Below are 26,953 nucleotides of genomic sequence, written 5' to 3'. Positions count from 1 at the left end.
TCATTTTTAGTGAAGAAGGATAGGAGACAATTGGTGTTAAAAACTTCTGAATATATTTCTGAAGGAAGCATTAGGTAGACAGCAGGTGAAGCTTTGCTATGAGCCTGTGCAGAAGTTACTCAAACTGGCTTAGCAGGAACTTTCTGAAAAGGAGAGAACACATGGCTTTTAGCTCCAGGATACCAGTGTGGGGGGAAAGTTCACTCTTTATAAATGCAAAATAACTTCACATAAAGTAACATAACATGACATAACATAATATAACATAACATAATTGAATTCCCACTCAGTTCTTGTGCTCAGTGTTGAGGTGGGCCAATATGAAGCTGGTTGTCAATACTGAGAACCCCAAATTTACTTCAGATGTGAACTGTCCTTTTAGTAAATGTCTCAAAGACCAGTGTTCCAGAAAGTCCAATTATTTTAGAGCAGAGCTGACCACATATGACTCAACCAAAGCTCTTTCTATCCTTCAGGAAAAGATTCCAATTTCTCTAGGGGTCAATTTCCAAAAACTTCTTTTAATGTAAGATTCATCAAGACTTATCAAGACGCCTCCAGGAGATTTACCCCCAGATGCATCAAGCATCCATTTTGCGATTCCTTATTAGTGAAGAATAAGGAATCGCTAATAAGGAATAGCAAAATGCTATGCAAGAAGAAATCGCTTAAAAAATAGCGATTTCTTAAAATTCCTCAATTGCGATTCGCACATTGCGAGTCGCAATTAAGGAATACCTTCCCATTCATTCCTATGGGCCTAGAGGCCCGTAGGAATGAATGGGAAGACATTCTCAATTTGCGAATCGCAATTAGCGAATCGCAAATTGAGAATGCGATTTCAAGGGTGCAGGGGTGTCCAAAGGACACCCTGTTGCACCCCTGAAATTGATCTGTGCACATATGTTGCGCACACACATGCCCTTAGGGCATGTGTGTGCGCAACATGAAACTTTGAAAAATGCACTTTAGTGCATTTGTCAAAGTTTTTGCAAATTACCATGAAGTTCAACTTCATGGTAATTTACAAGCCCTATTAGCGAAATCGCTATTTTTTAAACTTTAATGCATTGCATTTAAGGAATCTTAATTTGCGATTTCTTATTTGCGATTTTTGCATTTGGGATGATGCATCCCAAATGCAAAATTACCGGTCTCAAAGGGGCAGATTCTGAGAATCTGCCCCTTTGCGAGTGGATTTTACCTTCATGAATCTATGCCATTGTTTCTGATCGGGATGGGCAAAATGTAGAAACATATTATTACACCTAGTAACGTTGCAATTTCCCTTTTAGGTAGGTAGTCATTGTTTCTTAGTGTAATGCCTTGTGGAGGAAAATTGCTCAAATTAGGCTAGTAATTTAGGAGGAAGGTTTATGTTTTTAACATTTGACAGCGTTTTCGATGAAAGTTTGTAATTTTCTACTTTTTTAAGTAAATGTTTTCATGAAATACCATGAGTTATACTTGTTCTACTTTGTGTATTTATTAGTAAAGTTGAATGGAAATACAGTTTCTGTTTGGAGATATTACAGTCTATTTATTTATACAATTGACCAGACCGAGCTCCATCCTACTAGGCTTTGAACGAGGCAGCGCTAGAAAAGATAAGAGATGCCACAATACCAGTATGAAAAGTGTAACTAAGAAGAGAGAACATCATAAAAGTTCACGCTTGACAACAGGCACCAGAACACTGTGCGCATTAGTAAAAGAGGGAAGACATGGAGAGCACTGCGCTTTATTAGCTGGTCAGTTTTAGTTGTGATAGAAGCCAGGAGCTGAGTTGTCTAAACTTCACACATAAAACTCGGAATTTCTCCGAGTTAATGCATGAACTTTAAAACCGAACAAAAAACACAGTGAGCAGAGATTGCCTCTGCTTCCGAATTCTTCTCTGTAAAGTTCATGCAATAACTAGGAGAAATTTCAAGCTATACGTTTAAGCTTTAGACACCTCAAGCAAAAAAAAAAAAGACTCTAGGTTCTGTGCAAAGCCATCATGATACCGCCCTGATTGGCTAACTTGTAGTTGGCACCATAAAGTATGGGCCAATCTGTTGCTGTTTCCGAAGTTTAAAGAGGTAGCATGAACAACATAGCTTTACCCATTTTCATGTGCACCACAGCAAACTGTGTGTTTCACATTTATATGCCTAATCTCCAGGGGCTTTATCATGAAGGTCTGTATTTGCACAGAGATCAGCGGTGCACCTATTTTTAAAGCACTGCACCGTGTATTATGTATTTATCCTACCCTTTAAAACTGGACACCATAGAGTTCAGAATTTATTGGGTGTAATAAATAGCATATATTCTGAGGGCCATATTTATCAAGAGGTTGTGTCGCAACGGTGTGCAAAAGCGATGCAACTCTTTAGGTTTCCATTTATCAAGGCCCCCTTGCTTGGCCCTGAGTGGCTTGATAAATATAGAGCGAAGCTGTGCAGCTCAAATTGCTGTGCTGCGTTACTCTGCCCCAAGGTGGCATTACATGGTGCATTGGTATTCCTACATTGCAGGCAGCCATCGCACCATGGTACAAGAGTGCCTGAATTGGCGTTAGGCAGCACATTGTGCATCAGCGCTGGGATAAGCCAGGAATGGTCCGTACAATGTTAAATGTGCTTCATTCCTGCCCTATCACCCAGTGCAGCGCAGCCATGCATCATATAATGTTAAATATGGGTCTGACTTTTTCCCCAGTAATGGGGAACCCATTGCAGGTTTTGGTGCATAGTGCACAAATTCCACATGTTCTGGTAATTACTGGGCTCTTTAGTTCTGTTTAATTCTGTCAGCTTTAACCTGGTAAAATTTACGGGGGGTGGCGGTTATTGTACCTGGTAATTGCTGGGTGCAATAAAGTATGTACAACTCCTATACGCCCCCTCTGCAGCACTGCGTTAAAATTCGTCCAAGCTGGTCATAATCAGGTCCTTAATACATGAGCCGCAGCCAAAGCAGTTCGAAAAAGGGAGTAATAGTTACCTCTCCAAGTTTCGAGCTGTGATGTTGCAGCCCAGACACTAACTCAGAGAATTTGTGACTCAACATTGTTATGTCTTCTAAATAGATGTCAACACAGGGAAACATCGTTTACAACGCATGCGATACATCGCATGCCATTACAACGCGGTCCTTACAACGACGGCGTTGTTACATCGCAAACCATTACAACCAAGTCACTACAACGACTTGCTGAGGGGGGGCAGAAGGTGTTGGATTTAAAATCCAACACCTTCCCTACTGCTGCACAGACTGGAGTTGGAATAGTAAATTATGCTATTCCAAAATCCAGCGCGGCCCCTACAGCAAGTTGTTGTAACGACTTACGTTTTAATGGTATGCGATGTAACAACGCGGTCGTTGTAATGACAGCGTGGTCATGGCATGCGTTGTATCGCATGCATTGTAACGTGGCCTATTCGTCAGCACACACGCTCATGATACAGCTTCAATTTGTGTACACGCCCTGTGACCCCGGGTCATATCATGAAGGACTTTGTAGGCACAGTGCAGAGCCCAGCATCTGTTTTATGAGCCTGCAATGCATAAAGTGAATCAATTTAGCCCATTATTTCTCTCAGTAGTTTCTTTTTAGATAGTACAACACTGAAACAGTGAGCAGGGTTTCTCCATTTCTGTTTTTGAGCTGTGCTGTCTGAAAATAAAGCACTAACTCTGAGAGATATTGGGTTAAACCAATTTACTGTATAAACTGCAAGCGCATAAAACAGCCGCTCGGTTCTGTGTTGTGGCAGCAAAGCCCATCATGAGCACATAATATTTTGCATCACTTAGTGCACAATTTTCCTTTTAGTAAGCTGGGAGTGTTTTTTTTCAGTTAGACACTTCTTCATAAAACAAGCCCTAATTCACGGGAAATGTAATCTGGGTCAGCTGCACTAATCCAACAGAGGGCAGGTCAGGAAACTGATGATTAGGTATATGCATGACGGAAATGCTGCTTAGGGTGTGTTAAAGCTGAAGCGCAAGGTTTGCCCAGGTGCACTTTGTTGATGATACAGCCCCTGGCCCTTATAAATTTCAGGTATAACTTTTCCAATCTTGGAGGGTGTGTCTTCATGCGTGCAGCACTACCTAGAAAGGAAGTGTATCTCAATCACACCTGGTTGCGCACAGAGTTTACTCTAATCCTTACTAGTAGAAACTTGCATTTTGCTGAACCAGTATTTACATATTTGAGATACATTTAAGCAGCTATGGAATCATATGAATGTGAACCTAAATTGGAACCTCCTTGCCAAACCTAAGATTGCAAAACCTTTGTTGACATCAGACTGTGTCCCTCTCACTGGAACAGATCCCAAAAAGGAAAGGCTGTCTTGCTTCCCTATCATTTGATGCACTGAAGAGCAAGCCTGCATATGAATCAAATAAGGCGGGGCAGGTTTGGCAACCTGAAAACAGGTTTTGCAGAAAGGCGGTAGGCAAAGCATGCCCCTCCTACAAATTGAGAGCTGGCTATATTTAATTAGTCCACATGCGATGAAACCAGAACGGCCAACTCACACAGTGCCACCGTGGTGTCACACGATGTAAGCCCCTCTCACAAGGTCACCTGGTGAGGAGCCTGTTTCACACAGTGACAGGGAAGGTAAGCTGGAAACCCTGCACTAAGTGGCTTTCCAGTGGCTTTGCAGCACATCTTTGGAGGCTCTTAGCAGCCTATGTCCATTCAGGGGTGAGAATACACTCTAGGGGCCCGATTCACAGAACTAACTTAAGATAAAATCCTAAACTTACTACCCTTTTGGTATTCACAGAAGGCACTTACTCATTATGGTATTCACAGAAGGCACTTACTCATTTTGGTATTCACAGAAGGCACTTACGCATTGACGAGTAAGTGCCTTCTATGAACACCAAAATGAGTAAGTGCCTTCTGTGAATACCAAAACGGTAGTAAGTTTAGAATTGTGTCTTAAATTAGTTCTGTGAATCGGGCCCTAGGACATCAGAGGCATCCTATACAAGCTTTTGGCATTTTCGGTCGAAACCTACTAGACAGCACAGCTCTCTGGTTTGCAAAGATATCTTGGGGATATTCTAAAAGCTTCCCTGGTAATGCATTCAACCCATTGCTTATCATTGGCTTTATGGTTTGTCCAGCATGTTTTCATCACTCTCATGGAGTATAGCCTGGTCACCATCTTCCTTGTATTCTACCAGTGCTCCTTTCTGTAAACAGGCCTTTAAATTTTGCTCTTGTCACATTTGCTGTGCATTCAAAGACAAAGGTCGAACGTCAGGTTCTGTCTTCCAGGTAGCTTGGTGTTTACTTTTCTTTCTCTGTCGTCAAAGTGAGAGGATATATGTGACAATCCTGCTGGGTACCCATGTGAGACAAACAGCTATAGGTTGTTTTTTGTAGCATACAGCAAATTTTAAATGTTTCTAAATGACCTGTGCAAATATTTCAGAATAAACCAGAATTAGATAGGCACAACTGAAGCACATTTTTTTGTAATCCTGAAGTGTGGTGGAAACACATACTTTAATCCATTTAAAACAAGTCAATCCACTTGGTGATGCCTTATCGTTTGTGCGCAATATATTTGTATCTGAAAAACTGTATGTCGGTGGAAAGGTGATTGTCATTTCAATTTAAAATGTGTTGTCTGAAAGGGCAGCTCACTATAAAACCATGCTTACTCCACTCGCTGCCAGTCCACTCTGCAACACTCTACTCCACAACACACTGCAACACTCTACTCCCCTCTTCCCCACTCCATGACACCCCACTCCAAGACACTCCAATCTATGACACTCTACTCCACTCCACTCCAATTTACAATACTCTATGCCACTTTACTCCACTCCAAGGCACTCCATGCTATGCTACGTCACTTTACACTATGCCACTCCACTCTAACACTTTACACCACTTCATGGCACTCCTCTGCACTCTATGGCACTCCACTCCACTACGCTTTACTCTACTCTACGACCCTCCACTCTACTCAACTCTATGTGGCTCCACTCTAAGGCACTCCATGACACTCTAGACCCCTCCACTCTATGACACTCCACTCTACACCCCTCCACTTTGTGGCACAACACTCTACTGCATGATACTCTTTACCATCCTTTGCCACTCCACTCTACGAAACTCCACTCTACTTTATCCCACTCTACTCTACGCTAGGCCACTGTAATCCACTCCACGATACATCACTCCATGACACTATACTCCGATTTACGACCGTCTACTCTATTACACTCCACTCTCTGACACTCCACAAGACTCTACACCACTTTTATTCCACTCCACTCTATAACACTTTATTCCACTTAACGCTATGCCACTCCACTCTACTCCACTCTACTAGTTGAGTAGAGTGGAGTGTCATAGAGTGGAGTGCTCTACTGCACTGCACTCTATGACACTCCACTCTGGGATGCAGGTGGGGTGAGAATATACATATTCAATGAAAAAAACAAATGTTAAAACTTAGGTATAGTTGGAACAACGTTATTTATTTTCCTATACAAATATTAGATGTTCTAAAGTTATGGTTATACCTTAAATTTATAATTTACACACTACCCTCAAATTGCTATAACTTGTGTGCCTCCAAACACAGTGTTGTCAACTCTATAACCACACTATATTAACTATCTCCTTTACGATGCACTGCTTAAATTCTTTCAAGTTGCATCACTTATAATATGCAAAATCATAGCTTTCATACCAACACTTATGACATCCTAAATGAGATCATCTGTGAGAACATTGCATATGGTAGTGTTGAGTTATAGTTAATGTAGTGTGGATAGCAATTTGACAACTCTGTGTTTGGAGTTGAACTAATTTGAAGGTGGTGCTTACATTATACATTTAAGGGAAAAGAACTGCTTTAGAATTTCAAATGTTTGTGCAGTTTGGTTTTATGGAAAGAATAAATAACGTTTTTTTAACTATAACTAAGTTTTAACATTCCATTTTTTCATTGAATTTCAATGGTTTTTATTTTTTAATAGAATAGTGTTTCAAATTGTAGAGTGTAGCATCATTCAGTGGAGTATTATTAAGTGGAGTGTTATAGAGTACAGTTGTGGACAGCTTCTCACAGTGTAGTGTTGCACAGTGGAGTGCTGTAGAGTGTAGTGGCATACAGTGGAATAGCGCAGGGTGAAGTGGCATAGAGTCAAGTCGCATACAGTAGAATAGTGCAGAGTCCATTGGCATATAGTGGAGCATGGACATTGGAGTGAGGCAAAGAGAGTGGTGTACATTGAAATACCATAAATTGTAGTGGTGTGGAGTGAAGTAGCATAAAGTTGAGTGGCGTAGAGTGGGGTGGTACAGAGTGGAGTGGCGTAGAATGGGATCACGTAGAATGGAATGGTGTAAAGTGGAGTGGTATAGAGTGAAATATCATATGTGGAGGGCGTAGAGTGGCTTGGCATAGACTGGAGTTGCATAGAGTGGAGTTACGTAGAGTGCAGTAGCGTACAGTAGAGTGGTTTAAAGTAGTAAGATGTAGAGTAGAGCAGAGTGGTGCAGAGGTACATAGAGTCAAGTGACATAGAATGGGACAGTGTAGAGTGGAATGGCATAAAGTGGAGTGGTGTAGAGTGGAGTGGCGTAGAGTGGAGTGACACAGAGTGACAGAGTGTAATGGTGTAGAGTGGGGTGGCATGAAGATGAGTGGTATAAAGTTGAGTGGCATAGAGTGGAGTGGCATAGCGTGGAGCATAGTGTAATGGCATTGAGTGAGGTGGCATACAGTGGAGTGGCATAGAGTGGAATACCATACACAGGAGGGCATAGAGTGGCGAAGAGTGGCGAAGAGTCGAGTGGCATACAGTGGAATAGCATAGAGTGGAGTGATTTAGAGTGGAGTTTGGTAGAGAGAAGCAACATAGAGTTGAAATGCGTACAGTGGGGTTGCATAAAGTGAAGTGGCATAGAGTGGAGCAAGGAAAAGCAAAGTGGTGTAAACTTCAGTGGTGTCGGGTGGCATAGTGTAGAGTGGAGTGGCATATACTGGAGTGCGTACACTGGATTGGCGTACCGTGGAATAGCATAGACTTGAGTGGAATAAAGTGGTGTGACAGAGTAGAGTGGAGTGGCGTAGAGTTGCGCAGAGTCAAGAGGCATAGAGTGGAAAAGGGTAGACTGGAGTAGCATACAGTGAAGTGGTGTACAGTGAAGTGGTGTAGAGCAGAGTAGCAAAGAGTGTAATGGCGTAGAGTGGGGTTGCGTAGAGTGGAATGGCATTAAGTTGAGTGGCATTGAGTGGAGTGGTATAGAGTGAAGTGGCATAGAGTGGAATGGCATAAAGTGTAGTGGTGTAGAGTGGAACACCTTACTATGGAGGACATAGAGAGGCGATGAGTTGGGTGGTATACAGTGCAATAGATTAGAGTAGAGTGGCATAAAGTGAAGATGGGTAGAGAGGAGTGACATAGAGCTAAGAGGCGTAGAGTGGAGTGGCATAAAGTGGAGTCTCCTAGAGTGGAGTAGCGTAGAATGGAGTGGCATACACTAGGGTAGTGTAAAGTGCTTTGGTATAGAGTTGTGTAAAGTGGCTTAGAATCGCATAGAGACAAGTGGCATACAGTGGAACAGCCTTGAGTGGAGTCGCATAGAGTGAATTGGTGTAGAGTGGAGTAGCGTAGAGTGGAGTGGCATAGAGTGGATTGGCATAAAGTGGAATAGTATAGAGTGGAGTGATGTAGTGAGGAGTTGGATGTAGAATGTGCCATAGAGTTGAAAGGCATAGAGTGGAGTGCCATATAGTGGACTGGCATAAAGTGGAATAGCATAGAGTAAAGTGCTGCACAGTGGTGTCTAATCTAGTGGTGTAGAATGGAATAGTGTAGGGTGGAGTGGCTTTGAGTGGAGTGCATACAGTGGAGTGGCGTAAAGAGGAGTGGTACAGTGTAATATCGTAAAGTAAGGTGGCATAAAGTTGAGTAGCACTAAGTGGAGTGACACAGAGTGGAATGGTGTAGAGTGGGGTGGCGTAGAGTGGCATAGCAGACAGTGGAAAGAGTGGTGATGGGTCGAGTGGTATCCAGTGCTATAGCATAGAGTAGAGTGGCATAGAGGGGAGTTGGGTAGAGAGGTGTGACAAAGTTGAGAAGAGCCATAGAGTGGAGTGGCGTAAAGTGGAGCGACGTAGAATCGAGTGGCGTAGGGTGGAAAATCGAAGAGTGAAGTGCCATAGAGTGGCGTACAGTACAGTGGTGTGGAGTGGAATGATATAGATTGGAGTGGCATAGTGGGGTGGGCATATAGTAGAATGGCGTAGAGTGTAGTGGCATAGAGTTGAATACCATAGAGTAAAGTGGCATAGAGAAGAGTAGCAAAGAGAGGCGTACAGTGGAGTGGCGTAAAGTCGAATAACATAGCATAGAGTAGAATGGTGTAGAGGGGAATAGCGTAGAGTGGAGTGACATAGAGTGGAATGGCATAGAATGGAATAGCGTGGAGTGGAGGGGCATCAAGTAGAATAACATAGAGTGGAGTGGCATAGAGTGGAATGGCATAGACTGGGGTGGAGTACCGTTAAGTAGTGTAGAGTGGAGTGGTTTAGAGTGTAATGGCATAGAGTGGGGTCGAGTGGAGTGGCGTAGAGCTGAGTGGTGCAGAATGAAGTGATGTACAGTAGAGTGGTATACAGTGAAGTCACATAGAGTGGAATAGAGTGGAGTGGAGTGGCATAGAGTAAAGTGGCGTAAAGTACAGTAGCTTTGAATGGTGTAAAGAGGAATAGCAGCGAGAAGAGTGGTGTAGAGTGGACTGGTGTAGAGTTGAGTGGTGTAGAGTGGAGTAGCATAGAGTGGGATGGTGTAGAGTGCAGTCGCATAGAGTGGAATACCATAGAGTAGGGTGGCATACAGTTGAGTGGCGTAGACTTGAGTATTGTAGAGTGGAATACCATAGAGTGGAATGGCCTAGAGTGCAGTACAGTTGAGTGGCATACAGTGGAATAACGTAGAGTGGTGATGAGTGGAGTGGTGTAGAGTGCAGTAGCATGCAGTACAGTTACACAGAGTGGAATAGCATAGAGGGCAGAGGTATAGAGTGAAGTCACATAGAGTGGAATAGTGTACAGATGAGTGGCATAGAGTAGAGTAGCGTATAGTGCAGTGGAGTAGAGTGGAACAGCGCAGAGTGGAGTGGCCGAGGGTGCAGTGCAGTCAAGTGGCATACAGTGGAGTAATGTAGAGTTCTGTGCAGTGGAGTAGCATGCTGTGCAGTGGTGGAATGGCATTAAGTTAGAGTGGAGTGGCATAGAGTGGAATAGCACACAGTGGACTGGCATACAGTCAAGTGGCAAAGCGTAGAGTGGAGTGGCGTACTGTGGAGTGGTGTAGAGTAAAGTTGCATAAAATTGAGTGGCGTGGGGTGGAATAATGTGGAATGCAGTAGCTTAGAGTGGAATTGGGAATAGTGTAGTGGCATCGAGTAGAGTGGCATAGAGTGAAAAAGCATGAAGTGGAGTGGCATAGAGTTGAGCAGTATACAGCAGAGTGTGTACAGTAAAGTCAGTCGGACCACCAAACTCATAATAAGGCCCTTAGGATTTTCAGACTACTTCCATGATTTATACATACTACCAAAAATTACAGCCATATTCCTGCCACATTACATCAATTTCCGTTCACCCATTTTCACAGTACGTCTGTTTTAAGCACCACACTTTACCCCACTCCATTCTATGCCACTCCACTCTGTGGGACTCTACTCTATGAAAGGAGTCTGTACATCACTCCACTCTATGCCACTCTACGTCACTCCACTATATGTCACTCCACTCTATGCTAATCCACTGAATTGCCACTCCACTCTACCCCATTCCACTCTGACACTCCACTCTACACCACTCCACTGTATGCTATCACACTCTATGCCACTCCAGTCTACGCCATTTCACTGTTCACCGCTCTACTCTATACTACTCCACTCTACACTATTTCACTGTATGTGACTCCTCTCTCAAACACTGTACTCCACACTGATCTACTGTATGCCACTTTACTGTACACCACTCCAGGGTACATGATTCAACCGTACACTATTCCATTGAATGCCACTCCACCATTCGCCACTCCACAGTACAACAATCCACTGTACGCTATTACACTGTACCCCACTCCAATCTACCCCACTACTCTAAACCCCATTCTACTCTACAACACTCCACTCTACAGTATTCCACTCTACTCCACTCTATGTGACTTGACTCAGCGGCACGCAATTCTATGCCACCCCAGTCTATGTTATTTCACTGTATGCCACTACACTGTACCTCACTCCACTGTACACCATTCTGCTGTACACCACTCCACTCTATGTTATTCCACTCTATGCCACTTCACTCTAAGCTATTCAACATTACAACACTATGCTGCAACCCATTCCACTCTATGCCAGACCACTGTACAGCACTACACTCTACACCACTCAACTTCATGTCACTCCACTCTACTCCACTCCACTGTACATTATACCACGGTACACCAGTCCACTCTTCCACACTTCGCTCTAAGACATTGTACTATGCACCACTCCACTGTACACTATCCAACCCTGCAATAAGCTATTCCACGATGTGGGACTCCACTCTCCATCACTACACTGTATACCACTGCACAAAACATTACTCCACTGTACACCACTCCACTACATGCCACTCCACCAAATGCTATTACACTGTACAGTATTCCACTCTACCACACTCCACTGTATGCCACTCTAGTCTATGCCACTCTACTTTATGCCACTCCACTGTATGATATTCCACTCTGTGCCACTCTACTATATGGCACTCTACTTTATGCCATTCCACTGTATGCCATTGCAGTCTACGACACTCCACTGTGTGCTATTCCTTTGTATGCCACTGAACTGTACTCCATTCCACTCTGCACCACTCCAGTGTACGCTACTCCACTCTACGACACTCCATTCGATGCTATTCCATTGGACGCAACTCTACTGGACCTCACCGCACTGTATGGTATTTCACTGTACCCCACTCCACTGTATGCCACTCCAGTCTATGCCACTCTACTGTATGCTATTCCACTCTACATCACGAAACTCTATGCCAATCCACTCTAAACTATTAACTCTACGACACTTCACTGTACGCTTTTCCCCTTTATGCCACTCCCCAATACGCTACTCCACTCTATGCTACTCCTGTGTATGCCACTCCGCTCTACGCCACTACATTCTACTATTTTCCATTGGACACCAATCTACTCTATTCCAATCCACTCTGCGCTATTCCACTCTACATCACTCATCTCTATGGCAATCCAAGGTATGCCACTACGCTGTACGCTATACCACCCTACTCCACTCCACTCTACACCACTCCACTCTATGCTATTCCACTGTATGCCACTGCACACAACCACACTCCACTGTATGCTGACCACTCTACACCACCCCACTCTATGTTACTCCACTGTACGCTTTTACACTCTACCACACTTGACTCTACTTTTTGCCACTTCACTGTCTGCTATTCTACTTTGGCCCACTCAACTCTATGCCACTCCACTCTACAATGCTCCACTCTATGCTATTCCAAGCTATGCCAACCTACTGTACGCTATACTACAGAACAGTAGCATAAACTCCAATGTACGCCACTCACTGTATGCTTTTCCACTGTACCCCACTCCATTGTACATTACGCCACTCTACGCTGTTCCGGTCTACACCACTCCACTGTACTCCACTCTATGCTATCCAATGTATGCCACCCCACTCTACTCTACACTACTACACTCTGTGCTATTACACTGCAAAGACATCACACTCCACACCACTCAACTCTACACTATTCGGTACTCCACTGTATGTCACTTCACTGCACACCACCACAGTTAACGTTATTCCACTGTACACAAATCCACTGTATGCTACGCCACTGTATGCCACTCCACTCTACAGCACTTCACTCTATGCTACCATACTCTTTGCTGTTCCATTCTGCACCACTCAACTCTACTCTATGTTATTGAACTCTATGACACTCCACTCTGATCCACGCCACTCTACCCCACTCCCTCCAGTGTATGCTTTTCCACTGTACTCTACTCCCCTCTTCACCACTCTAATCTATGCTAGTACACTGTACGCCACTCCTCTGTATTCTATTCCACTGTTTGCCTTTCCACTCTATGACACTCCATTCTATGCTATTCCATTGAACACCACTCTACTGGACGCGACTCCACTGTATGGTATTGAACTCTACCCAATCCACTGTATGCCACTACAGTCTATGCCATGCCACTGTACGTCACTCTACTGTATGTTACTCCACTCTACCCCACTCCACTGTACGCCAATCCACTCTAAACTATTTCACTGTATGCCATTCAACTCTATGACACTTCATTGTACGCTATTCCACTGTATGCCACTCCACTATACCCTGCTCCACTCTACGCCACTCCTGAAATGTTACTACACTCTAAGTCATTACATTCTATGATTTTCCATTAGACACCACTCCACTCAATGGCACTCCACTCTATGCTATTACACTCTACGTCACTCCACTCCTTGCCAATCCAAGGTATGCCACTCCACTAAATGCTATTCCACTGTACATCACTCCACTCTACACCACTCCACTCTATGCTACTCCACTGTATGCCACTACACTCTACCTCACTCCACTGTACACCATCTACTTCAAACCACTCCACTCTATGCTACTCCACTGTACGCTATTACACTCTACCGCACTTCACTCCACTTTTCACCACTCCACTCTCTGCTATTCTACTTTACACCACTCCACTCTTTGTCACTCCACTCTCCACTGTATGCTATTCCACACTATGCCACTCCAATGTATTGTACTCCACAGTGCAGTAGCATACACTCCAATGTACGCCACTATATACTAATCTATTCTTTGGATGCCACTCCACTGTATGCTAATCTGCTGAACCGGACTCCATTGTACGCTACTCCACTCTACGCTCATCCAGTATACACCACTCCATTGTACTCAACTCTACACTGTTCCACTGTATGCAACTTCAACCTACCCTAAGCTGCTACACTCTACACTACTGCATTCTACTATTTTCCAGTGGACACCACTCTACTCCATGACAATCCAATCTACGCTATTCCACTCTACGTCACTCCACTCTGCCAATCCAAGTTATGCCACTACACTGTACGCTATTCCACCCTACGCCACTCCACTCTACACTACCCCAGTCTATGCAATTCCACTGTATGCCACTACACACTACCACACTCCACTGTATGCTGACCACTCTACACCACTCCACTCTATGTTACTCCACTGTACGCTATTACACTCTACCACACTTGATTCCACTTTTTGCCACTCCACTGTCTGCTATTCTACTTTGGACCACTCAACTCTATGCCACTCCACTCTATAATGCTCCTCTGTATGCTATTCCAAGCTATGCCAACTCACTGTACGCTATAATACAGTGCAGTAGCATAAACTCCAATGTATGCCACTCCACTGTATGCTTTTCTACTGTACCCCACTCCATTGTACGTTACGCCACTCTACGCTGTTCCAGTCTACACCACTCCACTGTACTCCACTCTATGCTATCAAATGTATGCCACTTCACTCTACACTGCACTACTACACTCTATGCTATTACACTGCAAAGACAGCACACTCTACACCACTCAACTCTACACTATTTGGTACTCCACTGTATGTAACTTCACTGCACACCATTAAAGTCAACGTTATTCCACTGTACACAAATCCACTGTATGCAACTCCACTGTATGCCACTCCACTCTACAGCACTTCACTCTATGCTACCATACTCTTTGCTGTTCCATTCTGCACCACTCAACTCTACACCACTCCACAGTATGCTATTACACTGTTCACCACTGCAGTCTACCCCTCTACACTCTGCCCCGCTCCACTCTACAACACTGCACTCTATAGTATTTAACTCTATACCACTTCACTTTACTCCACTGTGCTCTATGCCACTGCAGTCTAGGTTGTTCCACTGTACACCACTATACTGCCATCTCTCCACTCTATGCCACTCCATTGTACACCACTCACCTCTACTCTATGCTATTCAACTTTATGCCACTACACTATATGACACTTCACTCTGCTTCACGCCACTGTACCCCACTCCAGTGTATGCTTTTCCACTCTACTCCACTCTACACCACTCTAGTCTATGCTAGTACACTGTACACCACTCCTCTGTAATCTATTCCACTGTTTGCCACTCCACTCTATGACACTCCATTCTATGCCATTCCATTGGACACCCCTCTACTGTACGCAACTCCACTGTATGGTATTTAACTCTACCCCACTCCACTGTATGCCACTCCAGTCTATGCCACTCCATTGCACGTCACTCTACTGTATGGGACTCCACTCTATTCCACTCCACTATATGCCAATCCACTCTAAGCTATTTCACTGTATGCCATTCAACTCTACGACACTTCATTGTATGGTATTCCACTGGATACCACTCCACTATACCCTGCTCCACTCTACGCCACTCCTGTGTATGTCACTCCACTCTAAGTCATTAATTCTATGATTTTCCATTAGACACCACACCACTCTATCATACTCCACTCTACGCTATTACACTCTACGTCACTCCACTCTATGCCAATCCAAGGTGTGCCACTCCACTATACGCTATTCCACTGTACAACACTCCACTCTACACCACTCCACTCTATGCTACTCCACTGTATGCCACTACACACTACCTCACGCCACTGTACGCCATCTACTCTAAACCACTCCACTCTGTGCTACTCCACTGTACGCTATTACACTATACCGCACTACACTCCACTTTTCACCACTCCACTGTCTTTTATTCTACTTTACACCACTCCACTCTTTGTCACTCCACTCTACAACACTCCACTGTATGCTATTCCACGCTACGCCACTCCACTGTATTGTACTCTACAGTGCAGTAGCATACCCTCCAATGTACGCCACTCCATACTAATCTGTTCTTTGGATGCCACTTCACTGTATGCTACTCTGCTGTACCCAACTCCATTGTCCGCTACTCCACTCTACACTAATCCAGTATATACAACTCCATTGTACGCAACTCTACACGGTTCCACAGTATGCAACTTCAACCTACCCTAAGCTACTACACTCTATGCTACTCCACTATATTGTACTCCACTGTGCAGTAGCGTACACTCCAATATACGCCACTCCATACTAATCTATTCTTTGGATGCCACTCCACTGTATGCTACTCTACTGTACCCGACTCCATTGTACCCTACTCCACTCTACGCTAATCCAGTATACACCACTCCATTGTACTCAACTCTACACTGTTCCACTGTATGCAACTTCAACCTACCCTAAGCTACTACACTCTACGCTACTCCACTGTATTGTACTCCAAAGTGCAGTAGCATACACTCCAATGTACACCATTCCATAATAATCTATTCTTTGGATGCCACTCCACTGTATGCTACTCTACTGTACCCGGCTCCATTTTACGCTACTCCACTCTACGCTAATCCAGTATTCACCACTCCATTGTACTCAACTCTACAATGTGCCACTGTATGCAATTTCAACCTACCCTAAGCTACTACACTCTACACTACTGCATTCTACTATTTTCCAGTGGACACCACTCTACTCCATGACAATCCAATCTACGCTATTCCACTCTACGTCACTCCACTCTGCCAATCCAAGTTATGCCACTACACTGTACGCTACTCCACCCTACGCCACTCCACTCTACACTACCCCAGTCTATGCAATTCCACTGTATGCCACTACACACTACCACACTCCACTGTATGCTGACCACTCTACACCACTCCACTCTATGTTACTCCACTGTACGCTATTACACTCTACCACACTTGATTCCACTTTTTGCCACTCCACTGTCTGCTATTCTACTTTGGACCACTCAACTCTATGCCACTCCACTCTATAATGCTCCTCTGTATGCTATTCCAAGCTATGCCAACTCACTGTACGCTATAATACAGTGCAGTAGCATAAACTCCAATGTATGCCACTCCACTGTATGCTTTTCTACTGTACCCCACTCCATTGTACGTTACGCCACTCTACGCTGTTCCAGTGTACACCACTCCACTGTACTCCACTCTATGCAATCAAATGTATGCCACTTCACTCTACACTGCACTACTACATTCTATGCTATTACACTGCAAAGACAGCACACTCTACACCACTCAACTCTACACTATTTGGTACTCCACTGTATGTAACTTCACTGCACACCATTAAAGTCAACGTTATTCCACTGTACACAAATCCACTGTATGCAACTCCACTGTATGCCACTCCACTCTACAGCACTTCACTCTATGCTACCATACTCTTTGCTGTTCCATTCTGCACCACTCAACTCTACACCACTCCACAGTATGCTATTACACTGTTCACCACTGCAGTCTACCCCTCTACACTCTGCCCCGCTCCACTCTACAACACTGCACTCTATAGTATTTAACTCTACACCACTTTACTTTACTCCACTGTGCTCTATGCCACTGCAGTCTAAGTTGTTCCACTGTACACCACTATACTGCCATCTCTCCACTCTATGCCACTCCATTGTACACCACTCACCTCGACTCTATGCTATTCAACTTTATGCCACTACACTATATGATACTTCACTCTGCTTCACGCCACTGTACCCCACTCCAGTGTATGCTTTTCCACTCTACTCCACTCTACACCACTCTAGTCTATGCTAGTACACTGTATGCCACTCCTCTGTAATCTATTCCACTGTTTGCCACTCCACTCTATGACACTCCATTCTATGCTATTCCATTGGACACCCCTCTACTGTACGCAACTCCACTGTATGGTATTTAACTCTACCCCACTCCACTGTATGCCACTCCAGTCTATGCCACTCCATTGCACGTCACTCTACTGTATGGGACTCCACTCTATTCCACTCCACTATATGCCAATCCACTCTAAGCTATTTCACTGTATGCCATTCAACTCTACGACACTTCATTGTATGGTATTCCACTGGATACTACTCCACTATACCCTGCTCCACTCTACGCCACTCCTGTGTATGTCTCTCCACTCTAAGTCATTAATTCTATGATTTTCCATTAGACACCACACCACTCTATCATACTCCACTCTACGCTATTACACTCTACGTCACTCCACTCTATGCCAATCCAAGGTGTGCCACTCCACTATACGCTATTCCACTGTGCATCACTCCACTCTACACCACTCCACTCTATGCTACTCCACTGTATGCCACTACACACTACCTCACGCCACTGTACGCCATCTACTCTAAACCACTCCACTCTGTGCTACTCCACTGTACGCTATTACACTATACCGCACTACACTCCACTTTTCACCACTCCACTGTCTTTTATTCTACTTTACACCACTCCACTCTTTGTCACTCCACTCTACAACACTCCACTGCATGCTATTCCACGCTACGCCACTCCACTGTATTGTACTCTACAGTGCAGTAGCATACCCTCCAATGTACGCCACTCCATACTAATCTGTTCTTTGGATGCCACTTCACTGTATGCTACTCTGCTGTACCCAACTCCATTGTCCGCTACTCCACTCTACACTAATCCAGTATATACAACTCCATTGTACGCAACTCTACACGGTTCCACAGTATGCAACTTCAACCTACCCTAAGCTACTACACTCTATGCTACTCCACTATATTGTACTCCACTGTGCAGTAGCGTACACTCCAATATACGCCACTCCATACTAATCTATTCTTTGGATGCCACTCCACTGTATGCTACTCTACTGTACCCGACTCCATTGTACCCTACTCCACTCTACGCTAATCCAGTATACACCACTCCATTGTACTCAACTCTACACTGTTCCACTGTATGCAACTTCAACCTACCCTAAGCTACTGCACTCTACGCTACTCCACTGTATTGTACTCCAAAGTGCAGTAGCATACACTCCAATGTACACCATTCCATAATAATCTATTCTTTGGATGCCACTCCACTGTATGCTACTCTACTGTACCCGGCTCCATTTTATGCTACTCCACTCTACGCTAATCCAGTATTCACCGCTCCATTGTACTCAACTCTACAATGTGCCACTGTATGCAACTTCAACATACCCTAAGCTACTACATTCTACACTATTCCACTGCAAAGACACCACACTCTATACCACTTATCTCTACACTATTCCACTATTTGGCACTCCACTCTACATCACTTCACTGTACACCAATACACTCAATGTTATTCCACTGTACACCTCACTTCACACTATGCCATTCCACTCTCCACCACTCCACTCTACGCCACTCCACTCCATTCTACACCACTCCACTCCACATCACTTCTAGACCCACTATTCCACTGTATGCCAGTCCACTGTACCACACTCTACTCTATGCCACTGCACTCTCCACCACTCGTCTGTTCATTATTCCACTGTGCGCTATTCCACTCTGTATACTATTCCACTGTATGCCACTCCACACTAAGCCATTCCAGGGTTGCTACTCCACTGGAGTGGCATAGAGTGGAGTGGCATAGAGTTCATTGACATACCATGAAGTGGTGTAAGGTGGAATAGAGCAGAGTAAAGTTTCATAGGTCCGAGAAGAATCGAGTGGCATAGAGAGGAATAGTATTGAGTGGAGTGGCATAAAGAGGATTGACATACAGTGCCACAGAGTGGAGAGGGGTAGAGTCAAGCAGCGTGCTGTGGAATATCGTTGAGTGGCATTGAAAAGAGTGGTGTACTGTAGAGTGGAGTATAGTGGAATAATGTAGAGTTGAGCGGTGTATATTGGAATAGCTTGAATTGGAGTTGCATAGACTGGAGTGGCGAAGAGAGGCATGTCATTAGTTCAGTGATGTAGAGTGGAGTGGCATAGAGTGGAGTGGAGTGGTGTACAGCGGAGTAGCATAGGGTAGAGTGGCATAGAGGGGAATAGCGAAGAGTGGAGTGACATACAAGTAGTGGTGTACAGTAGAGTGGTGTAGAGTGGAGTGGTGTGGAGAAGAATAGTGTCGAATGGGTTGGTGTAGAGTAGTGTGGTGTAGAGTGGAATAGCATTGAGTGGAGTGGCGTAGAGTGGAATGGCAGAGAGAGGAGTGGCATAACGTTCATTGATTTGGTGGCATAGAGTGGAGTTGCTTACAGCAGACTGGCGTAGAGTGGAGTAGCCAAGAGTAGAATAGCGTAGAGTGGAGTGGCATAGAGTGGAGTTGTGTAGAGTGTAGTGGCATAGAGTAGAGTGATATAGAATGGAGATGCATTAAGTGGAATAGAGTTAAGTGTAGTGGTGTAGAGTGGAGTAGAGTACAGTGAAATAGCATGGGGTGGAGTAAAGTGGAATGGCATAAAGTGGAGTGGTAAGGAGTGTATTTGCAAAGGGTTGGGTGGGGTGGAGTATCATAGAGCGGAGTGGCATGCCATAGAATGGAATGACGTGTGTTAGAGTGGAGTGGGGTGGCATAGAGTGGAATGCCGTGGATTGTAAAAGAGTGGGGTGGACTGTCATTGAGTGGAATGGTGTGTTGTACAGTGGAGTGATGTGTCATAGAGTGGAGTAGCGTGGCGTACAGTAGAGTGGAATGGAGTGTTGTGTTGTTGAGTGTAGTTTAAACAGAACTAGTGAGAACCTTTTTGAATGGATGTAGATGAAGTTTTGCAGGAATATAGATTATGTGGTGTAAAGGGTCCTTTTTTTGGGAGTAGATCTAAATGTGTTCCATAGTGTATAAAACAAATATTCTACAGTACACCAAAGTTGTGAAATATAGTGTGATATAATATATATATTTTTTTACAATTACATTTTTGTCATTACCACACTAGATTTCAGGTAGCACAGTGGTGCTCTGTAATTTAATATATATACGGGGGAACTTTCCCGCCACACAGTGCCCCTTGTTATTTGAGTTTCAGGCTTGGGAGTGCAAATGCAAGTATTTAAAGACTATCACATTATGGGGTGCGATGTTACAAATGAAATGTGCAATGCTTTCATTATTTTAAGCCGTTTTGTGCACCTTATCCTTACGTATACATTATAAGTTATCTGACAGTCGGCATGAACTAGTGATAATACCATACAATCGTTTTTTAAACATTTTAAACATTAAACATCCGTATTTGTAGTAATGCAGTTATTGAAAGGTTCTGTTCACAATGCATTGTTTCATGCATACACAATAATAGAAGGTAGGGGATTAACTGTTAATGTTGAGATTGTAAATAGGGCCTGATGTATGGCAGCACGATTAACGTGATAACTACAGGTAGTCCTTCCTTGATGTCTGTGATTGGCAAAACTGACACTCCCTCCGCATGCTAGTTTTCCATTCATTCGTTCATTTTTTCATTCATTTTTTCGTTTATTTATTTGGTAATGTGGACATTCATGTTCACAGATTTCGAACCTTCATATTGCATTTTTATATTCTTTTATTTAAAATATAGGGCCTAATGTTTCTTTTATGTTGATGATTCATTTAGTTGACACAAAAAAGGAGTTAGGTCCTAAAGTGGGACTGAGGGGGGGGCTGGACCATTTTATACTCAATGAACAACAAAAGAATGCCCGACCTCCTCGTATCTTAATAATGCAATTCTTATAACAAGACCAAATATCAATTAATCAAACCTGGTCAGGTACTTTTATTTATACCCATCAATCATAAATTTACTTTTTCAGAAAGTGCATAGTTTTTTTCAAGGCAAAAAAAGATATGTACATTTACAACATTACATTACATTACATTACCAAACTTACAGACTTTAAACAGACACATTTGACAAAAGAACATCCATGAAAACGTAAAACCAAATGACATAAACATTAAATATTCACAATTCAGATGAACAGAAAACAAAGCGAAGTTAAATCACAAGAGTAACAATATGTAAATATATATTTCACAGTATCAATGAATGGTAGAGTGACTCTTGTTATAGTGCCAACGCGTTTCAGGTCCGAGTGGCAAGTTATCGAACCCTCATCAGGGCTTTGTTACTTCTCTGTGTAGGATGCAAAAAAACAATAAAGTTTTATTGACAACCTATTTGCCTCAACAATCCTAGTGTAATGACACTCATCATATTTATTAGATCATAGGGGACTACCTTTGTTAAAAAGACGGACGGCTTTTTCGTTGATGCCTACTGGCTAGCGTTCTTCTCAAATTCAGATTTCTGAAAGTGAATCAAACGACAACTAAATAAACAGTGTTGCATGTTGTTCGTGGTCGCGGCTATAGTTAAATTTTACATACCTCCACGTGCACCGTCCGGCGCCTCTTGGAGGGAGAAGATCGTAGTATTTGTGGAATCAATCCTAATAAAAAAAGGAGGGATTTTTTTGCAGACTTATTTATTTCCTTGCAAACAAAGTGTGTGTCATTACTCAGCCCCAACCATAGCGTCCTCTTACCTTATTAATGTGTCGTAGTCCACATTGGCATGTTGGTAGTGAGTCCAGGGTTGTTAAGGACTGGTCAAAAACGGACCGCTTGTTAAAAACCAATCTCGGATTGAATATATTGTGCCCCACATCGTCGGTCTCATTACAATATGAACGTGCAACAGCGTACCTGTGATTCTATTGGGTATGCTGTCTCCCTCTTTGTGTGCTTCAAGGAATCAGCCCGGCAGGGTCTAATGTGGCGGTTCGTGAATTATTACGCACTACGAGAGGGGCAAGGAAAGGAAAAAAAAGGGAAAAAAATATGCCCTTAGTGTGTTTTGGACGAGTCGCGGTGTACTGTAAATGTTTTAAATTAGTCCCGCATTCTCCTACCTTGATGCAGTCATCCCTCAGCTCCAAGCTCAAAATGGCTCTCCTCGCAACAAGCGGCGGCCATCTTGCCTGATTTGTAAAAAACACAAACTGTTGTTTGCCAGTCCGAGGATTGTGGGACATGTAGTTTGTTCCCGCGATTCATGGGAACATTCCATAATACGTCAGGTCTTGATTCCCGTTTCATGTCCTAGACATGAGATGTTAAATTATTATTACACAGGTGGCAATATATTTCGGATTGGGTGGCAGGGTCAAACCTGAGTTTTTTTAACGCATGGGGACTTGTGATCATGTGGTCAGGCTGCATCCGTTGGGGAAAGGCGGCACATGAAATGCGCAAAATGTTATGATCAATTCCTTCCACTTCCTAGAGTGGAAATTATTGAGTAAAGCCAATGCCAGTAGCTCATGCGTTTACAGCCTGGACAATTCAGTCATGCTGTTCAAACCTGTTAGAGTACTGTTAAATTTGAGAATGAGATAAGCCTCTTTTTTTAACAACACCTTGTCGACATCTGCAGGACGCTGTACAGTACCCATTGTGAATAGGACTGACCATTCAAAGTCATTTTCAGAATGAGACTTTTCAACATAATCCTTGACCATGGGAGCAGTTAGTACTTTGTTTTTAATCCGTGACCTGTGCTGGCTGATGCGTAGATTAACTTGCTGACTCGTTTTCCCAATGTAAATCTTTTTACAAGGACAGATCATTACATAAACGACATTCTTAGTCCTGCAATTCGAGAAACCAGAATGTTTCCACTTGATTCCTTGGTGTTCGAATTCATTTCCCTCAATTGTGTTTGGACATGCGACACAATTGCCGCATCTATGGTGCCCATCAATCGGCTTCATATTCCATATTGAAAATAACAACCCCTACATTGAGAACATTGTACACTGGTGGCGCTATATAGATGACGTCTGGCTCCTGTGGCAGGGGAGCCAGGAGGAACTGTTGGCATTCCACCTTTCCCCAACGGATGCAACCTGACCACATGATCACAAGTCCCCATGCGTTAAAAAAAACTCAGGTTTGACCCTGCCACCCAATCCGAAATATATTGCCACCTGTGTAATAATAATTTAACATCTCATGTCTAGGACATGAAACGGGAATCAAGACCTGACGTATTATGGAATGTTCCCATGAATCGCGGGAACAAACTACATGTCCCACAATCCTCAGACTGGCAAACAACAGTTTGTGTTTTTTACAAATCAGGCAAGATGGCCGCCGCTTGTTGCGAGGAGAGCCATTTTGAGCTTGGAGCTGAGGGATGACTGCATCAAGGTAGGAGAATGCGGGACTAATTTAAAACATTTACAGTACACCGCGACTCGTCCAAAACACACTAAGGGCATGTTTTTTTCCCCTTTTTTTCCCTTTTTTTTTTTTCCTTTCCTTGCCCCTCTCGTAGTGCATAATAATTCACGAACCGCCACATTAGACCCTGCCGGGCTGATTCCTTGAAGCACACAAAGAGGGAGACAGCATACCCAATAGAATCACAGGTACGCTTGTTGCACGTTCATATTGTAATGAGACCGACGATGTGGGGCACAATATATTCATTCCGTGATTGGTTTTTAACAAGCGGTCCGTTTTTGACAGGTCCTTAACAACCCTGGACTCACTACCAACATGCCAATGTGGACTGCGACACATTAATAAGGTATGAGGACGCTATGGTTGGGGCTGAGTAACGGCACACACTTTGTTCGCAAGGAAATAAATAAGTCTACAAAAAAAATCCCTCCTTTTTTTATTAGGATTGATTCCACAAATACTACGATCTTCTCCCTCCAAGAGGCGCCGGACGGTGCACGTGGAGGTATGTAAAATGTAACTATAGCCGTGACCAGGAACAACATGCAGGTCGCCAACACTGTTTATTTAGTTGTCGTTTGATTCACTTTCAGAAATCTGAATTTGAGAAGAACGCTAGCCAGTAGGCATCAACGAAAAAGCCGTCCGTCTTTTTGACAAAGGTAGTCCCCTATGATCTAATAAATATGATGAGTGTCATTACACTAGGATTGTTGAGGCAAATAGGTTGTCAATAAAACTTTATTGTTTTTTTGCATCCTACACAGAGAAGTAACAAAGCCCTGATGAGGGTTCGATAACTTGCCACTCGGACCTGAAACGCGTCGGCACTATAACAAGAGTCACTCTACCATTCATTGATACTGTGAAATATATATTTACATATTGTTACTCTTGTGATTTAACTTCGCTTTGTTTTCTGTTCATCTGAATTGTGAATATTTAATGTTTATGTCATTTGGTTTTACGTTTTCATGGATGTTCATTTGTCAAATGTGTCTGTTTAAAGTCTGTAAGTTTGGTAATGTAATGCAATGTTGTAAATGTACATATCTTCTTTTGCCTTGAAAAAAACTATGCACTTTCTGAAAAAGTAAATTAATGATTGATGGGTATAAATAAAAGTACCTGACCAGGTTTGATTAATTGATATTTGGTCTTGTTATAAGAATTGCATTATTAAGATACGAGGAGGTCGGGCATTCTTTTGTTGTTCATTGATGATTCATTTAGAGCATATATTATTATATTATGAATCAAAGATGGTGCCAAAAACGAGATTGACGAAGGCTGCTGTGACAGCCGATACGCGTCTCTTTCTGTGCTTCCCGGGGTGTGACAGGCAAAATGAAATAAAGAAGCTTTAAGTCCATCAGCTTTGTGTGCATGCTCTTTTTCCAGATGCCGAACTCAGAACGGGTGCTATCTCCTGATAGCGTGATGGTGTGTCCCGTTGAAAATATGAGGCTCCAAATCAGGCACAAGCACTCACGGGACATTCTTTGATTTATTCAGAACAAATGCATTTTGTCACGTAGCCTTCCTCAGTGCTCACTACAACTGCATCTAAGGTAACGTGTGTTTAAATTGCTGAAAGGGTGATTTCATTAGTGGAACTTTGAAAAATGGCAAGTGACAAAGGACTGTTTAAGTTCGTAGTGCAAATACCAGTGTTTCTGGGAGCCATTTCAGGATGTGTTTCCTTTACTTTAACCAGATGGTAATTACATTGTTTTCTCTTGCATATGAAGTCTCTCACAGACAGTGCAGCCTTCACTGCCTTCACTGCCACCAATGACTCGCCTAACCCGAGTTGATCTGAACCGATTCCGACAAGGAGTCGGTCGGAATGCTTTCCAAACGACATCGTAATGAGTCCTTTTATTTGTGAAACATAGTGTAATAAAGTATCTTTTTAAGTATTTCACAAATGCAATTTTTTAAGTACCACAGTATTTTCTAGGTAGTACAATGGGTTTCCCTAAACTTTAAAAACTATATATATAATGCAATAAACCTATTTTCACTTACATTCACAAAATTACCTAAAGTGCCTCAAGCTGTCATATCATCTTTTTAGACAGTAGTACATCACATTTCACTGTAAAACCCGCAACACAAGCTAAGTAAGGGCTAAACAACATGGCTGCCTTTTACTGTTATAAAGGCAGTCATCAGCCAATCATATATTGCTTTGCCATCTTCAAGTACCACAGTATATAATGAAATTACAGCAATATAGAGCGGCCAAGTATGTCACTAAGTTTTAGTACCTTATACATTTAAAACTATAGAACATAATTACATCTACAACCAAAAAGGATCATCTACACACCGTAAGATATATTCCTGCTCATTCTCATTAAATTCTGGATTCCAAGAGATAGGAATTCCTCCGATTTTTACTTGCTAATAAGTTTTCCACCATTTGCCAAACCTCCACGAAACTTTGTAGACCTATTCATTTTTCTACATTGGAAGATGTTGTAAAGTTTTTTACTGATTATTTAAGAGGTTGCAAAGAAAAAATAGGGGCCACAAAACGTGTTTTTTCACAAATGCATTTTCCATAGACTTTCTACTCTGCCATGACGGTAAAATGGCTGAACAGATTTTAATGAGAACTGGTAGGAATATATGTTATGGTGTATAGATAATCCTTTTTGGTAGTAGATGTAATATGTTAAAATCATATATTCAAACTTAACTGTAACATCACTTTAACCTTTATTTTTT

Source organism: Lissotriton helveticus, chromosome 5_1 (assembly GCF_964261635.1).
Source record: "Lissotriton helveticus chromosome 5_1, aLisHel1.1, whole genome shotgun sequence".
NCBI classification, from domain to species: Eukaryota; Metazoa; Chordata; class Amphibia; order Caudata; family Salamandridae; genus Lissotriton; species Lissotriton helveticus.
This window is presented reverse-complemented; position numbering follows the sequence as displayed.